The sequence below is a fragment of the Triturus cristatus genome, chromosome 7, assembly GCF_964204655.1.
Source record: "Triturus cristatus chromosome 7, aTriCri1.1, whole genome shotgun sequence".
NCBI lineage: Eukaryota > Metazoa > Chordata > Amphibia > Caudata > Salamandridae > Triturus > Triturus cristatus.
Window position 1 is genome coordinate 185,199,084 of NC_140590.1, and position 14,159 is coordinate 185,213,242.

Sequence of the window (14,159 nt, forward strand, 5' to 3'; positions counted from 1 at the left end):
AGAACTAAAGCTGAATGCAATTAGCCATATCTAAAGGCTCAAAAGACCCGCTGTGCGGGCCTCACCAAGGGCAGGCCCATATTGGCCCATTAACGCCAGGAAGAGGCAGGGCTAGGCCAACCCTCTTGGCTTGACAAGGTGGATATACATTCCCCTATGGACTACTGAGCAAAGTGTGTCCCTAAAGGTCTGTTGAATTTAGTTCCTTTTGATTTGTTGATTAACAATGATCACTTATTTAGACTTTGACCCAGTCCTAGGGCTGACTTGAGTGGAAGGGGAATATTACACTAAGAAATTGTTCAGCTTAGTCTGGTCTTGACTGAATGTTCTTTCTTTTTTAAATACGCCAAATGTGCCTATAACATAACTTAACTGAGTTTTGTAATTCAACAAGCACTGAGGCACTGAAATATGGGGAATAGAAAATTCCCAGGGACGGTGATTAGATCTCCTAACAAAACCCGAGCTTCCATTTTGATTTATATTACAGATGCTATGGTGGAAATAAAAAAACAGATAATGAGCGTGGAAAAATCTTTAACCATTTGCACTGAGAGCGCATCTGGGCCTGCAACATTGATTGATGTTGCAATTTCAGATCAAACCCTAAATAAAGCGTCTTTCATGGAGATGATAAGCATAATAGATAGGGTCGAAAGTATATCTAAACCGGCCTCACCATGTGCCCCTGACTCACAACCCCCATTGAAATGACTTAGGACACCTAGTTTTCGCGCTGGCCCTTCACAAAAACATCTAGAACAACATGGAGAGGGAGAAAAGATTATTAGAAATAAAAGCTACCAGAAGCCTCCAGTTACAAAACTGTCAGCTAGAGTACCAACTAAAAAGATTCATATAGATGATTATACATATCTTGTTTCATTGGTCAAAGCATAGGAAACCCTGGTAAAGACCTCTTTCACCACAGAAAGGGAGGGACCAGTGCTTCATAGCTCCTCTCAGGTCAGAGATGGCAGGTTTAGTGTTTTTCTGTTCTTCCGCAGGTCGATAAAGTACCTTGAAGTGGGTACCTGGACATGCTACATTTATGCCTGGGACTAGCTTGTGGGTGGTGGTTACTTTTGGCTCCTCCCTAACTAAAGGCGTTAACCCTGTCATCCTTAGGGTTGTCTTTCTACCAAATGTGTCCCTTCTGCCTCCCATTTTTGCTGATTCTTTTTGGTGGCCTTAGGACTCTGAGCACTTTACCACTGCTAACCAGTGCTAAAGGGCATGTGCTTCTCCCCTAAATGATGACATTTGTGTGTACCTGATTGGCATATTTGTTGTACTGGTAAGTCTCTTGTAAAGTGGTATATCATATACCCAGGGCCTGTACTTCAAATACTAGTAGTGGATCTTCAGCACTCATTGTACCACTCACAGAAGTAGCCTTTCAAACCCATCTCAGGCCTCTGTCACTGCAGCGCCTGTGTGTGCAGTTTACTGCCACTTCGACTTGGCATTTAAAATGATATTCCAAACCTCAAACTTCTGTTTTATTACATATCAGTCTCTCCTAAGGTGGGCCCTCGGTAACCCTAAGGACAGGGTTCTCTGTACGTGTTGCAAGCCATCCTGGGTGCCCTGTGCAACCCCATTTTTTTGGTGACTGGAACTGGTGGTAACTGATTGTGATTGTCCCTGGGCTCTGTATAACCTGGCCCAGGGCCAGGGCTATGTAGAAACACAGTGAAAACACACACATACATGAGGGTATACTATATATGAGGGCACACTTATAATTGGCTAGACCTATCCTATAAGTCCCTAGTACATAATAGGGCAGGGGGATTAAAACTACCTTTACGTCCCTAATACATACTAGGACATGACTGTTTAGAGTCCAGCAGCCTTTTCTGCACTTGCTTGTGAGCAATTCCGAGAGCCTTAGATCATTTTGAAAGCTGCCCTGAATTGCAGCATTGTTTTTAAATGTAAATTGTGCCCAAACTCAACTTTGGTGGTAGGGGCACCTAAATAGTGGCAATTTAGAATATTTTGGCATATTATGTCTCCCCATGCTATCCTCTAGCTGTCTCAGAGGTGGGGGGTTATGTCATTATAAGGAGGGCCCTAATAAAATATGTTTCATCTGCCTTGGGAATAAAGAAATTGCACATTTCACTTTCCCATTGGAGTAAAGTGCCTTCCTCAATCGACTTTGGTGGTAGAAGCACTTGGAGTGAGGATCTACACTATGTGTACATACTCAGGATCTCAACAGTCTCCCCTAGTTGTCCCAGGGGAAGGGTCATGTAGCTATAAGCAGGGTATAAGATGTATAAGCCCTGGTGTTGGAGAAATTGCACATTTCATTTTTTCCATTGTAGATTCCCAGCAACATAGGATAACGTTGCAATAGTTTATGAACACTTAACTATTTTTAGGAATCAAAAAAACTATCAGTCAAGAACTTAGGAGAATGATAGTGATAAATCCAACAATATGTTATTGTTGAATTTATCATAAAACATACAAAAAAGAAGTTATAAGACTTTCTTGTCTGGAAGCTAAAATTCAGCCGTCCTGTGGTCTCCCCTGATTGGGTGAACACGATTAGCCTAGCTGCTTTGATGAAGTAATAAGTGGTTCATCCCAGAGAGGCTAATCTGTTGGAAAGAGGGGGGACGGCAGGGGTATGGGTCGTAAAGCATGAGCTTCAAAGGAAAGATAGGACAGGCAGGAAAAGCAAGGTCAATCTACTTTCCAGCCCTCTGACCCTGCCAGATGGCAGGCTTAAGGCAGGAATGTACATATGGTAGGAGGGGGAGAGCTATGGAAATGAGCCATACTGAAGGTTGGTGTTGGACTTGGCCCTTTTTGCAGGGTCATCCCTAAACTTTTTGCCTTTCGCCTAGCCTTTTCTCTAACATGGTGTTGGTGGTTTTAGGCCTCTGGGCACTTTAGCACTGCTGTCCAGTGTAAAGTGTGTGTGCTCTCTGTTTACATATGGTAAGATTGGCCTACACCTGTTTGGTATATTTAATATACCTGTCAGTCCCTTGTAAAGTGATATCTCATATTCTCAGGGTTGGTAAACTAAATGCAACTGGTGGGCTTGCAGCCAGATTTAGCCACCCACCAAAGTAGCCTTGCAAACCTATCTGAGGCCTCTGTCATTGCAGGGCCTGTGTGCGCAGTGTTACTGCCACTGTGACGTGGCATCTAAAGTGTGTGCCATGTCTGTCACCCCTAAGGTAGGCCCTAGCTAGCCCTATGGGCAGGGTGCATTGTAGGTAAAAGATAGGACATGTACCTTAAGTGTGGGACAGATCCTGGTAGTGACAAACAGCCATTTTGGTTTTTCACTACTGTGGGGATGCCCTCCCATAGGAATACATTGGGGATTCCCTGATAAGTGTTTCAGTGGTAATTCCTGATATGAGAGGAGCAGCGTGGTTAAGTTTGGTATATTAGGAATTGTCATAATAAATGCTGTGCAATGGTGGGTGGAGATTTATTATAGCTATTTTAGAAATGCACTTTTAGAAGTTGGCATTTGTGTGTGCTATGTGTCTGCCTGCCTGATGTGAATTGCATTTCTGGCTTTTGAGTGACAGGGGCTGGGAGGTGTGTGTGGCTCCAGGAGGGGCAGGGTGAGTCAGCACTAGGCTGAATGGGACATCTAGATTGGGAGTAGTGGGAGGAGTAATCCCCTGACCCTGAATAGGTCTGTGCCTAGCCTGTACAATGCTGTGGTGTGTCTGATCATCGAGCCCCCACCTGACAAAGGAGAAGAGGAGCCTGGTAAACAGAGTGCTCCAATTCCCCCCTGAACCTGTTGCATCTGGTTCCCCTAAACCCTGCACTGCAGACAAAGGAGATAATGAGTATGAGTATAGGGGCTGTGACCCCATGATTTGGTGCTGTTCCTGAACTTGCTGGGGCTTGCTGCTGTTGTGGGCCCAGGAGGAACAGACACGAGGGCTTGCCTCCCTGCTGGAGGGCCCTGTGTGCTGGCCTCCCTGGGCCCAGCTGTGCCTCTGAACTTTGCTTTGGACCTTCGGACATCTAGCGCCTCTCGTCCATCGCCCCGATCCTACCTCCACCCCTCGGGGCCTCTCATCCACCTCTCCGATCCCACCGGTTCTCACCAGATCAAGCGGCAGGCTTCACAGATGTTCAAAGTTTCCGAGAAGATGGTGGTCGGTTACTGCGCATCGCCCCTTATATACCTCCACTGCAGGCTCGCGCATTATGAGCGCAGTGTTTTGCTTTCCTAGGAAGAGGAGTGCGTAGGCTTTGCAGCGGAGAGCTGCATCCCTGTTGGAGGGAATCCTGACGTAGGGATTCCCCCGCATTTGGCACATTTTCAGCGTATGCCCACCCCGCTTTTCGTGGATGTTCACGGGTGCCCACCCCACCTTGAGGATTTGTTTGGTGAGCAGATGCCCACCCCGTATTGCCGCCGCAGAGAATGATTTGATTTGATTTGATTTTGTATTTGTAGAGCGCACGAATGCCCGAAGGCGTCTTGGCGCTGAAGTTGGATGCAGGGAGATTCTGCGAGGATGATTAGCAGGGGTATAGCCATGTCTTGATGGCCTTTCTAAAGGCGAAGAGTGTAGGGCTGTTTTTTATGTTGATGGGTAGGAGGTTCCATAGCTTAGTAGTCCTCAGCAGAAAACTTCTTCCTCCCCATCTGTTCTGCCTGAATTTGGGTACTTGGACGAGTTTCGTGTTGGAGGATCTGAGACTTCTGCCTGGGACATACCATTGGAATTGAGTTCTCAGGAAATGTGATCCTGAGCCGTGGAGTGCCTTATAAGCCAGGCACAAGGATTTAAATTGTATCCTTTTGTCCACGGGGAGCCAGTGTAAGTCCTTTAGCTTATTAGAAACTGATTCAAATCTAGGAATGTCCAGCACCAATCTTGCTGCCTCATTCTGGAGGTGTTGCAGTTTAGTAAGGTATTGAGTTTGGATGCCTGTGTATAAGGCATTGCCATAATCCAGTGAGGACAAGGCAAGCGCTGTAACCACAGTTTTCCATGAGTCCAGAGGAATAAATGGGCATATTTTTCTGATCAATTTCAAAGTATGCCATATGGAGGATGATACCTTCTTTATCTGGGAATTAAAAGTCAGTTTATCATCGAAGATAAATCCGAGATTTTTGACTTTCCCCACTGGGAGAGGGCAGTCGCCTAGAGTGTCAGGCCACCAGTCGGGGGACCAGAGGTCGACCATAGTACCTAGCAGCATGATCTCGGTTTTTTCACCGTTTAACTTTAAGCAGTTGCATCGCATCCAGTGGTTAATCGAGTCATGCAGTTCCTAAAGCGATCTAATGATTCCTCTATATCGCCAGATAATGATACCACTATTTGAGTGTCATCTGCATATGAGACTGGTGTGAAGCCGAAGTTTCTAATGACTGAGGCTAAAGGGGCGACGTAAATGTTAAAGAGAGTAGGGCTTAACGCCGAACCCTGAGGAACCTCACATGGTGTCATGAAAGGGTTGGAAGCATGTTTTTCCCAGGTGACTATGAAAGATCTATCTCTCAGAAAGGACGCCATCAACTGGCGAGCAGAATCTTGTATCCCTAGTTCATCCAGGCGTGCCAGGAGGATATCGTGGTTTACGGTGTCGAAGGCCGCCGATAGATCTAACAAGATCAAGGCGGCCTTCCCTCCTGCGTCTAAAGCATTCCTGAGACCTTCCGCTGCCATTACCAATGCTGTCTCAGTGCCGTGATGTTCTCAGAACCCGTATTGTGAGTTATCCAGGTAATTTCTGGAGGTTATGAGATCCTTCAGTTGTTGATTAAGCAACTTCTCCAATACCTTTGCTGGGAAGGGTAATCTGGAGATTGGCCTATAGCTGCTGAAGTCTTTAGGGTCCAAGGTACTTTTTTTTAGTAAAGGGTTGACTGCTGTGATTTTCCAGGCATTCGTAAAAACTCCTGAATGGAATATTTCTGAGACTAGGCCATGTAGCTGCTCACTGAGTATGTCTGGAAAGAAATGCATTATTTTTGGCGGGCAAGGATCCGTTGGGTTGCCGGATCTGATGGTTTTTACCACCTGGTGTATCTGTTCTACTGTAGGGGACGCGAAACGGAAGCCTATTTTGGGATTCGATGTCTAAAGTTCTGGGTTAAGGTAGTTATTTGAACTTGTAATGGGGTGGTTCGTTTTGAATGGTTCGAATACTTTGGCGACTTTGTCCACAAAGAACTTTCCTAAGTTGTTGCAGAACTCAATGCTGCCTTCCAGTTGATTCGTAGGTGAGGGACCTGCTAATTTTTTGATAGTCGCAAAGAGTTCCTTACTGGAGTTCATCGTCTCTTTGATTTTGCTAGTGAAATAATTAGACTTTTCCCTGATCACAAGTTTTTTGTAGTCAGTTAGTGTTTGAGCATAGTCATTTTTAAAGTTTAGATCGTAGTTAGCTCTCCATTTTCTCTCGGCCCTCCTACATGTTTGTTTCTGTGCCCTGAGTTTTCCAGAGAACCAAGGTTCTGAAGGCTTTTTCCGTTTTGTAACAAAGCATTTAGTAGGGACTGCCAGTTTTACCGCTGTCTTTATCCAAGAGGAGATCCTGTCGGCTAGCTGATTACTGTTGGGCACTGACTCAGGTCTGGTCCTAATGAGTGTCTCCTGTAGCAGCTGTGTGTTAAATTTTGCCCAGTCTTGATATGTAACCGACCTCTGGTCTTTGGGTACGCCAAGCTGTACCTGACTAACGGTAATAGAGAATATGATGGCTTTATGATCTGACCATGTAACGGGTAGTATCTCTGTAATTTTAAGGTTGGAGTTGGAGGAGAAAATCCCATTCAGTGTGTGTCCTGCCACATGGGTACCTTGATTAACGATTTGGTCCAGGGAGAGTCCAGACAGTGCATCGAGCAATTCAGCAGTATTGATGTCCGTAACTTTTTCAAGATGGTAATTAAAATCCCCTAGGATTGTGAAGTCTGATCCTTGCAGACTTGATTCAAGAATTGGGTTTAAGATTGATAACAGAGGGGCCTTTGCTTTGGGAGGTCTGTACAATAGAAGGCCTCTGAATGTGTAGTTCTTTGATAATGTAATTTGAAATAGAAGCATTTCACAATCAGAGGAGTTACCCACAATCGAGCTGTGGACGTGCAGCTCCTCTCTACATAGAATGGCAAGCCCTCCCCCCCTTCTCCCTATTCTATCAGCTCTGGTGGCAGTATACCCTGGTGGTAATGCTAAAGCAATATCTGGGTCTGATGCTCCATCAGCCCATGTCTCCGTGATAAAAGCCACATCCAGGTGGTGTGTATCCAGCAGTTCGGCAATCTCTGTGTTGTGTTTTATTAAAGATCTTGCATTTATTAGTACTGCCCTGAAAACCGCGACCCTCGACTTGTTAATTGCGGTGTTGATCCGTGGCTCAAATTTGCCTATTCTCGTGAAATGAAAGGGCATTCTGCAGCAGTCACATTGTTTGACTTTGTCCATAGGGTTTAGACGTTTGCAGTGGTGGTTACCAGCTGGATTACCCAGCTTTAGTAGCTCTTTGTATGTATATACAATACTTCCAGGTTCCCTATGAGCAGTTCCAGGGGTTCTGGCCCAAGGCTCGGTACAGGCGCGGATGGGCGCAGACGGGCTTCCTTTGGCGCGCCCGCTGCGCGCGTCCGTTGCGCGTTCGCCTCAGCATGTTGTTAAATAGGCTCTCTGTGCCTGAACACTAGCCCGCTCACCAGCCGGAAGCCCAAGTGAACCGGAAGTGAGGAATTCTGAGTCCCAGTAGTCACCCTCCGTGCAATCGGCACTTGCCGCGACGGACCGGGGTGCTGGGCGAGGCTCACAGGTAAATTTGCAGTTTTACTTGGAAATTTCCACCTCCACTCTTTGATTCCCACTAATTAAAAATACAGTATTACAAGGTTAAAAACGATAGTGCAGCGATTTAAAAATTACTTGTTAAAAAGGTAGTGCGCAGTCTGCAGTGTCAACCGCATCCAACTGTGCTATGGCGCCGGTCGTGGAATAAGTAGGCTCTCTGTGCCTGAACACTAGCCCGCTCACCTGCCGGAAGCCCAAGTGAACCGGAAGTGAGGAATTCTGAGTCCCAGTAGTCACCCTCCGTGCAATCGGCACTTGCCGCGACGGACTGGGGTGCTGGGCGAGGCTCACAGGTAAATTTGCAGTTTTACTTGGAAATTTCCCACCTCCACTCTTTGATTACCACTAATTAAAAATACAGTATTACAAGGTTAAAAACGATAGTGCAGCGATTTAAAAATTACTTGTTATAAAGGTAGTGCGCAGTCTGCAGTGTCAACCGCATCCAACTGTGCTATGGCGCCGGTCGTGGAATAAGTAGGCTCTCTGTGCCTGAACACTAGCCCGCTCAACAGCCGGAAGCCCAAGTGAACCGGAAGTGAGGAATTCGGAGTCCCAGTAGTCACCCTCCGTGCAATCGGCACTTGCCGCGACGGACCGGGGTGCTGGGCGAGGCTCACAGGTAAATTTGCAGCTATACTTGAAAATTTCCCACCTCCACTCTTTGATTCCCACTAATTAAAAATACAGTATTGCAAGGTTAAAAGCGATAGTGCAGCGATTTAAAAATTACTTGTTAAAAAGGTAGTGCGCAGTCTGCAGTGTCAACCGCATCCAACTGTGCTATGGCGCCGGTCGTGGAATAAGAAGTGCCGCCGGCTACCGCAGCATGACAAGGAAGCCAGGCCAGCTGCCTCACTCTGGGCGGAGATGCGGCCGGAAGGAGGAAGTCCCGCCCACGGCTTAGGGCCGACGGAGCCTCGCGGGCTCCACCGTGCAGAACCGTGTCCCAGGAGAGGGACCGGGTAAAGAACCAAGTTCCCCCCCTGCCGCAAAGGAGAGGAGCACCAGAGGAGAAGTTCCCCGGCAGCCCCGGTGAGTGGGGCTTCTCAGTTGTCCTTTGTGTGTGCCGATCGAGGCACAGTGCTATCTCTTAGTTCTGAGCGGACCCGCAAGAGAGCGGGCCGCTCCTACGATGGGGGCCATTTGTTTTACCAAGTCCCGGAGTGGGGCTTGCGTGCATTTTGAGACACATTATCAGTGCCTGAGCGGTCCCATAGGGTGGTGGGCCGTTCCAACGATGGGCACCATATTTTAGTGCCCCGGTGGGGGTCCAGAGGGCACCTTGGTGCCCTTGCCGTCTCTTTTGATTCATTTTTCACAGCTGCCCCACCTGATAGAGGGCATCTGCAACGATGGCACAGTTTTATTTAGAGAGCCCCAGAGCGGGCCTCTTTGTTTATTCCTCAGTTGCGTCTCCGTAGTGGGCAACTGCAACGTTGGCCACATTTGTTTTACAGAGTCCCAGTGGGGACCCACCCAGAGGGCACAATGAGTGCCCATGCCCTTATTTTGTTTCATAGCTTCACAGCAATTAGTGGCAGCTGCAACGTTTAGGCCTGCGCAATTGTGCACTCGTGGATTCTGCCTCATTGGCAGCATGCCCTGACATTATGGACATAGGGCATTTGAGCCCTCTGAGAAGGCCAGATGGCCAGGGGGACTGTGATAGGTTGATAGGGCGCCAGGCACTAATGTGATATATGTGGTGAGCAGGAAATGTGATTTATGCACCCTGATTTATACCTCTAATGCGGTTTATGTTTGTGAGGCTATTTGCATGTTGTGTTTATGAGGTTATTCTCTACTGTGATTTATGCCTCTAATGTTTTTTATGATTAGGAGGATATGGTCTAATATGTTTAGGCTTATGAGGTTGACGCATAATGTATTTTACGCCTGATGTGATACTAATTGCATAATATGATTTATGTTGCAGGATATAGTGCTGAGTACAGTGTTGGCAGTAGTTACTGGTTGTGTCCACATTTACTATTTTCACTTTGTGATGGCTCCGACAGTGGCCCAATTGGCCCTGTCATGTGTATATAATCCCTGTAAATATTGCCTAGTGCCAGTTGGCACAGTGTATATTGTGTGATTACTATTCTAAGGTGTTTATGATAATACAAAGGGTATTTGTATACATAACCTTGTGTGGAGTTCCTTTTGTAGTGTGCCTAGTATGTTGCTGCTGTGTGTGTGTTGCGCAAATGCTTTACCCATTGCCTCCGGGATAAGTCTGACTGCTCATGCCAAGCTACCAAGGGGGTGAGCAGGGGTTATCTTCAGCGTGTAACTCCCTTGCCCTGACTAGAGTGGTGGTTTCAGCCTCTTGCTTTGTAATGTGACCGTTAGCCTCAGCAAAGTTGACCAAATCAATGATATTTGCCCTTAAATCAGGGGATGGATCTATGGTCAAAGGTGTTTAGCTGTTACAGTCATTCAAGAGGCGTCTGCACTCCCTGTCATAATGCCAATGTCCTGAATTACCACTCCTCCACCTTTGTCTGCTGGCTTTATCACTATCGAAATGTTAGACTGCAGGGATTGTAATGCTTGAAACTCAGCGGCACTCATGTTCTTAAATTCTTTGGTTTCCTCGAAAGTTTCAACATCATTGATAACCGCCTGCTCACAGGCAATTATTTCAGCAAGGTCAGTATGCGGAGGAGGGTTAAACGTCGATTTTAGGCGTAAGCCAGTGTCACTGGGAAAGTCTGATGTCTCTGTAGGGACCATCTTCTCAAAAAAATCTTTAAGCTTTAATTTTCTAAAGAACTCTGCCAGCTCACAGTGCAACCAGAACATATCCAATCGAGCAGTAGGCATAAAACCAAGTTTTTTCTCTAAAACCAAAAGTTCTGTTGTAGTTAGATTGACCTGGGAGAGATTGGTAACCAAACTCTCTGATTGCTGGGTCCCGGGTGTTGTTCCCCACCGCCTCCTCTAGTCCCCAATGAACTTGACCTGTTGCTCTACTTTTCCCTTGGCCTCTCTCTAAAAAAAGTGGTCGGTATGAGTTCTGTGGGAATGATGGAAGTGGCATGAATGCTGGATTCCAGCACATCATTGGAAACTGTGGTTGTTGGAACTGCAGTAGTTGGAACTGATTGTGATAACTTCCACCCCCCTGAGCTTGTGTCAGGAATGATGGCCATATCTGTGTGTTTGGTATTGCCTATTCCATCCCCTCCCTCGCAGTCTCGGTATATAACTACCCTCACTTGACCCACTGGTGGTCGATGCATCATCTTCTGATGTGTCTGAATTGTTCATTGTTTTTTGGGGGGCAGCATAATCACTGTCGGAATAGGGATAGGCTTTCGTAAATGCAAAACGTTTCAGATCTTTCTGGAATTTTTGAGCTTTGGCTTGAGTGAGATTATCTTTGTACTCGTTAACCTCTGTATTCAATTCCTCCAATTTCTTTTTGTACCCTGTCAGTGTGGTTCTGATGTGTGTTTCGGTTAATTGAATCTCCACCATTAAGGCCTCTGATAATCTTAATGCTGTCTTAATGACAATAACAAGCCAGTCGCGGAGCACTGCCACGCCATCTGGGCCCATTCTTTCCTAAATAGTGCGTCATCAAGAAAAATATGTGGAGCATTAGTAACCAGCAGGCCGTTGGGAGCCATATTATTTCGATATGATGTGAATGTGCAAAGAGTGTGTGCAGCAAAGTGAATTTAAAAAATGCCTGGGTTGTATCCAAAGAACTTATGTCTTCACAGACATACATGGTTTTCAGAAATCCTGAAGATGTTTATGAAAATCGTGAGTTAATCAGATCTATATCCCCCACAAGTTAGCGTGCGCTTTAGGGTACGCACACCGCCGTGGTGGGCTGGTCCTGACGTATGCTCTACGAACAAGCATATAGTGGTAGAAACATGTTGATCAATTTCTTTTCTATTTTTCACTTCATCTTTACTTTAGGCTACATCTGGTAAATGGAGCCAGTTAATTATCATTTACATCTGCTTTTATTGATGCCAGGTTTTCTGCCAATAAAGTTCTTTGGATAAAACCCAGGCATTTTTTAAATTCACTTCGCTGCACACACTCTTTGCACATTCACATCATCAAAACATAACCATCTCCACTGTAAACAGGCGTAGTAGCACACCAGGGAGGCACTCGGCCTCTCTGGTGGGAACCCGATGAAGAAGTATGTCACCAACTAGGTTGGTGAGTGAGGATTCTTTTTAAAACTCATAGTGATTTTCATTTATTTTCCAGCTCTTTGTTTATCAATCACACTCTTTTGTTGTTTAGCTAATTTGAGGTATGAAAGACAGTATGTAACAAATCTACAAAATGAGTCGGGATCTAGGGTACAAAAGTTGATGAATTCCAGAAGCAGATCTGGCTGGCTGTAAATTAAATGTCTCTGCAGGTGAGCTTAAAGGAACCTCCTTCTGTGTTAGAATAGCAATGAGCCTATTTAATTCATCAAAGCATGTATTTTTCATATTTATTTCTGGCCATGAAATAATTTCTAACAGCTTTGCTGGGGTAGGGGGAATTACAATGTTACGCAATTGCATTTAATCATTTTCTGGACAGTTAACATGTACCTGAAACTGGACAGCTCTCAGCTCTTATTTTGTTCGGCCCATTTCTCAGAAGAGTGTGATAAGAATTACAAAATCAGGTGCTATAGGAGTTTACAAGCAAGGTCAGGCTTCAAAGGGTTACAAGTGCCATGAAATGTAAGTGAGTCACAAAGAAGCAAGTGTTCTAGAGGATTAATGCATGCAAATTTGCTAAAGAAACAGGATTGCCATTCGTATAGCATTGGTACTCAAAATGGAAAACACAGCTTGGTGCAAGAAAGTATTGTGCATTCTTTCATATCATCACAGTGGTGAGCGTTTCTGACAGCCATAGAAATGAAAAGTTGTGATTGGCAAAGAGATAACACCATGGAGACACCGGATAAGATGTGGATCTTCAGCCACAGAGAAAAGAGTACTATCTGCTTGACCGTTAAATTGTACCTAGCTTCTTTTTTTGGAGATCATTGTCTGCCTCAAGGTGGCCAATGCACCTTTCTAAATTTGATCTATAATGCTGATTTAATTATGTTAGTGTGCAAATTTGCCCCTGCTGTAAGGAATTCAAACCTTCCTTTGACAGGTTCAAAGCAGATGTAATTATGTATATTTAATATATCCGCTTAGAAAAGGTCTGGGAGTCACTGACATTTTTTTGTAGCGTTGACTTAATCACAATTTCTTCAATTCTTTTGACAGGTTCTCTTTCAGAATATGCCTGCTCTTCATTTATGATAGCATTCGTCAGTTCGGCCACCATTCTCTTATGTTTCTGAAGAAAAGGCCCCATGAGATAATCATCACAGATCTATGGGCCTAATTATGATGGTGGTATTACCGCCATCTGAACAGGCATCTCCGCCCTCCATATTATAATGGCTTCTGGACGGATGGCAGTCGTAAACTCCGACTGCCACGGTCCTGACAGGCAGTGCGTATCTTACCCCCTGTCGGAACTCCCTGTAGTCCCAGAATGGCAGCGGTGCCTGTCATGCACCGCCATAGGGATTACAATATCCCTTTCTGCCGGTCGTTCTGCGGTGGTTAACGCTCCACAAAATGGCATGGAGAAACGGATTTTGGGGCCCCCATAGTGGATCCCCCTAGCCCCTTGGGCCAGGGCCATAGGCACTGGGGGGTACCTATTGTGCCCCCCTACGTATCCCTACAGCATATGGTGGGCACCGTATGGTGCCTGCCATGTAGTACAGGGGTATGTGCCTAGTGTCTGTTTTGTCTTGCGGCGAGTGCTGCAGAGTGCATTCCCCGCCGCAATACAAAATATGGACAATGAGACTGCCATAGTGGTGGTTGCATCGTAGTTTGCCATGTGGGACCTCCGCCTTGTAGGCGGGTGGTCCCAAATACGATATGATGGGAGATGGACTGAAGTCCGTCCGCCATCGTACTGAGGTTGTTTAAAGTATCTATGTAGTTGCTACACTCTTTTGTTTAGAGATATGATTTCTCTGGGAATTAAACAGGCTCTGTCTTTGATTTGCTATTTACTTCCTGTCACACTTTTTTCATTATTATTTTGTTTCCAAAATTCATAACCTAGTTCTGTAAGCATTTTAATGAATTATGAGAAACAAACAAATCTAAGATTAGTAATTAGGAGCGGTTTAATCCATCAGGTTAATGTAACTAAAAGTATTCGGAAATGAAAGAATTGTCATAATTGGCAAAACAGGGAAATCTCTTTTGAAGATTTTTAGGGCTATTTACAGGAAGTGTTTGGCTCTGTTCTCACAATGTA